The sequence below is a fragment of the Macaca mulatta genome, chromosome 3, assembly GCF_049350105.2.
Source record: "Macaca mulatta isolate MMU2019108-1 chromosome 3, T2T-MMU8v2.0, whole genome shotgun sequence".
Classification (NCBI taxonomy): domain Eukaryota; kingdom Metazoa; phylum Chordata; class Mammalia; order Primates; family Cercopithecidae; genus Macaca; species Macaca mulatta.
This window is the reverse complement of record NC_133408.1, coordinates 33,980,454-33,984,957: the sequence shown is the minus strand read 5'-3', so window position 1 is coordinate 33,984,957 and position 4,504 is coordinate 33,980,454. Positions and strand designations below refer to the sequence as shown.

Here is a 4,504-nt window from a genome sequence, read left to right as displayed (position 1 = left end):
ACTGCCTCTGTCTGGTCTTGGGTGCTCAGAGGTCAGGACCTCCTGCAGCCTGTTGGATGCAGCTCACATTCCCTCCCAAGTCTGTGGCAGAAAGCAGTAGGGACTCAGGGCACCAGAAGGCCCAGTGAGAGGAAGGGGTCTGCCCTGGCCAGGTGACAGCCTGTGACCATCCCAAGAGCTGGGGTGCCCGGTCGTCCTTCGGCACTGGGCCTTCTAGCAGGCCAAGGAAGATACTATCAGAACCTCATCATAGGCTGTTGAAGGCTTAAGTGACGTTGACAGGTGAAATGCTGGGAACAGTGGCCCCTTGCAAGCATTCAATAGAGGTCGTGTATTCTCTGTGTGGATGCAGGTGGGGAGAAGCGGAAGGAAGGATGCACGAGAGTCAGCCTGTGACACCAAAGGACAGAAACACCTCCCTCAGCCCAGCTGGCTGCTGACTCCATGCAATGAGGGACTCCAGCCCTCACAATCTCACAGCGTCCTGCCCCTGCCCCTGCCCCTGTGTGGTGGGAACCGTTATGCTCATTTCACAGACACAGAAACTCAGAGGACTTAAGGGTGACTGAAGGATGCTACAGGCCTGGACTCGAATCTGTATCTTTTACCTCCCAAGGCAACGCTCCTTCCATCAAATCCAGGGGTCCCAGCTCTAGATTCCCCACCCAATCCCCAAGGCCCCCACCCACCACCTCCTGTGGCTGCCTCAGCACCTCCAGCGAGAATCCGTACATCCTTTCCAACGACTGCCTTTCCGACGCAGCCCCTGACCAGTACCCCCTCCCATCACAGAATAGGACTCTTTCTCCTGGATTTCCTGTAGGAAGTTTCAGAATACTCTCCAGGTTTTCTGCGGGTGGATTCTCTCTCGGGATCTTTCTAAGTGAGTCCTGTGTTTCACCACAGCTCCCCCGACACAGTGGAGCAGCTGCACCATGGGGGGGGCTTGGTCTTCTTGCCCCATTCGTGTGATCTCTGTTGTAGGCATCCAGGGTCCTGACGTCAGAGCTCCACACTGACGTGCTCTTGCCGGTTTACAAACCCTCCCAGGACCAGGCCCGCTTCCCTCTTCCAGGACAGGCTCTGGAGCTCCAGCTATTAACGGAAACCTTCCAGCCAGATCCCCAGCGGCCCCCAGCCTCCCACACCACTGTGTCTTCACGGCCACAGCCCGGCCACCGCACAGCTCCCCCTCGAGGACTGTGACGTTTCCAGCCATTGTCTCTGTGGGCCCTGCAGTGTGTATTCCCATTTCCCCATTCAGCTGGGAGATTTTACCAAGGGCATTTTCTCTCCTGGCTCCAATGCCAGCAAGACCGTTCACAGCTGTGTCATTTTCAGTTTCCAAGCCTCAGCTTCTGCACATAAAAGAGCACGGTTAATGGTGATTTCCTCCTCCTGTGTTGCTGTCGAACGAAGTGAGGTTAGGCACACACAAGGCAAGGACCTGCGTCTGGCAGGAACAACATCTCGTTCGTCGGCTTGATTGCTTCCAGTTGTGTCTTCCCTCCTGCGTGTGAGATGGGAGCTCCAGACCTCCCCAACAAAATACGCTTTTCCAGCTTTTAGATGCCGGCATTCCTAACTTCTTGCAACAAATCCCTATCATAGTACAAATTTAAACACATCATGGTACAATTCAAATCAACAACCCCGGATTATGCCATGTTTCAACCTTTTGTTGCCATCGACCTTCGAAACAATGGCTTTAATGGAAACACAGGTATGTCAGCTTGGAAGCCACTCAAACATCTCAGTCATTCAGAAATAAAACGCTTGCTGAACGCTAGTCTTTGCCAGTTGTATTAGAGTTCTCCATAGAAACAGAACCCATAGGATGTACACAGAAAGAGGGGTGAGGGGGGGTTTCATGTGACTTGGCTTCTGTGGTTACAGAGGATGAGAAGTCCTGCTGCCGTCTACAAGCTGGAGAACCGGGGAAGTTCCTGGTGTACGTCCCAGAGTCCGAAGGCCTGAGAACCTGGAGTTCTGAGGTTTGGGGGCAGGAGAAGATGGACGTCTCAGATCCAGAATAAGGAAAGAATTGACCCTTCCTCTGCCTTTTTTTCTATCTGGGCCCTCAGCACTTTGGGGAGCGTGGATTTTCCCTGCTCAGTCCCTTGATTCAAGTACTGATCTCTTCTGGATCCTCCCTCTCAGACATACTTACAAAGCATGTTGTATCAGCTCTCTGGGTTTCCCTCAGCTTAGTCAAGTTGACACCTAAAATTAACCATCTACTAGGCAATGCACTACCTCAGAATACAGAGCCAGGGAGGGCGGGATCTTCCCAGGCATCAAGGTCTCTCATCTGCTGAGCAGACAGGCATGAAGCAGACTTTCACAAGTAATTACACGATGAGGTTGGTGGCAAGGGCTACAAAAGAGAAAGGCCTCTGCCAAATGCAAAGTTACACTAAGTCTTAAGATAAACCCAAATCTGAAGTGCAGAATTGTGGGCTGTGATGTTCACCCCACCCAAGTGGCTGTGTTGCCACATTGGCTCCAAACACAAGTGAATTTGGGCTGGGTATCAGGAAATGAAGTCATTCTGGGAATGGAATTTTAAGTTTCTTTAGGGGACCGTGAAAATCTGCATTGGAAAACAGATACTGCGAGAGAACAGGTTCTGCAAATCAGCAAACAGTCCAGACACTGGACTTCTTTCGTGCTCACTGTCTGGCTGCAGCAGGGGACAGACAGGCAGAGCAGGAGTGTGTCAGAAGGTGTTTTCTAGGGGAAAGAAGGAATAAAAGAAGACCCAGTGGAGATGCGGTGACATCGGGAGGGTCAGTAATTTCCCTACAGTTGAGGGCTCCCTGGACAACTATTTCCCCAGCAGGGACCAGGTGGTGGCTGGCACGGAGGGAGGTTCCTTGGAAGAACCCAGAACCCGTGTATTCCCCTGAGAAGTGCCATGAAACCGCTCAGACCTCTAATCCCTGCTCCTGCACTGCCCTGGAGCCTCAGGACCCAGCGCTGCTGTTGAATATTGCCAATGTGTATTGAGCTGCTGCTGAAAATTGCGAATGTGTATTGAATGGGTTTTTCTGACTCAACTGTAGAGTCAATAATTTCCAGTTTAAACGAATTTGTTAAATATCTTTCTAGGTTATGTCATTATCCAAGGAAGTCTTAGCTGGCTAAACTGGAGCAACCAATTATTTTAGGAATTTGGAAAGCAAGTTATTGTCAGAATCTTGCGGCTGTGACAGACAAACGTCCACGTAGAGAAGAGAGGCCTTTGAGAGGTAGTGAGCCTGATAACTGAGCACCGGGAGGGCTGCAGAGCCTGACAGCTCAGCCTTGGGATCCAGCCCAGCCTCTCCTTCCCCACAGTGAGCTCCTGCCAGACTGCAGTGCCCACCAGCATTTCTTACCATGGATCTGACCTGCAGGGAGAACCCAGGACAGACCCAGCACAGTGGAGCTTCTCGGATGCCGCGGGTTTCCCGGTAAGCAGCACCCGCCGCAGCACCAGGGGGAGCAGCTTCTCAAGCTCCCAAGGAAGCACGTGAGTCAAGGAGCAGCAGCGTCCTCTGACTTCTTCCTGGTAACCTGGGGAAGGAGGAGGCCGTGTTGGCGTTTGGCTGTGTTGACATATGACACCTTGTGCATCCTTTTCTCCAAGTCAAGATTGTAAGGCCCATTAACTAACTTCTATAGATTGCCACAAGCTCAAAACAAAGTAACTGAGGGAAAGAACGGCATTGCTGACGTCATTCATTCAATCATAACACAAAAATCATGAGGGTGTGCCAGGAAATGTCCTCCACAATGGAGACTAAAATTTTAGAGGGAGGAGACAGGCAATAAACAACTAAATAAAACATGTGGTGTGCAAGGCAATGCTAAGGGCTTTGAAGAAAAGTAAAGCAGAAAAGGTGTAGAGAATGTGAAAGCAGGAAGCAAGTTCAAAGTATGGCCGGGAAAGGCGTCCCAAGAGGTTGTCACCTGCACAGACACTGAGACAGGCGAGGGCCAGTCGAGCTGGGCCTGGGAGAGCAGCCAAGCAGGGAAGCCTGAAGTGGGAGCACACCTGGATCATTCCAGGAGCAGGGAGGTGAGTGAGAGCCATGAGCTGTGGAAGATGGAGTTGAGAGGGAATGGGGCAGGGCCGGCGGGGCCTTGCACGCCACTTCGAGGCACGGAGAAGTTCCTGGATGTTCGCAGCAGAAAGCTGGCATTCCCCCACCTGTTTTAACAGGAACATTTTGGCCAATGTATTGGCCACAGGTCCACGCCATAGGCCTGACGAGCGGAAGTCCGACTCGTGCCCCACGCCCTAGGCCTGAGGAGCGGAAGTCCGACTCGTGCCCCAGGTCGCGGGCCTGACGGGCGGAAGTCCGACTAGCGCTCCCCGCCGCACGGGCCTGACGGGGCGGAAGTCCGACTCGCGCCCCCGGCCGCGGACCCGACGGGGCGGAAGTCCGACTCGCGCCCCCCGCCGCGGCCCGACGGGGCGGAAGTCCGACTCGCGCCCCCCCCCCCCCCGCGGGCCCGA

At 53.4% G+C, this 4,504-nt stretch overlaps 1 long non-coding RNA gene across 1 annotated transcript; it reads right to left on the bottom strand.

The window, feature by feature from the left end:
* Positions 1-1,780: 1,780 nt before the first annotated feature.
* On the bottom strand, positions 1,781-4,291 carry LOC144339678 (uncharacterized). The gene is made up of 3 exons (XR_013414990.1): positions 4,040-4,291; positions 3,381-3,558; positions 1,781-1,989 (listed from the first exon to the last, which is right to left on the bottom strand). It is a non-coding gene; the product is annotated as an uncharacterized LOC144339678 (long non-coding RNA).
* Positions 4,292-4,504: the final 213 nt, after the last annotated feature.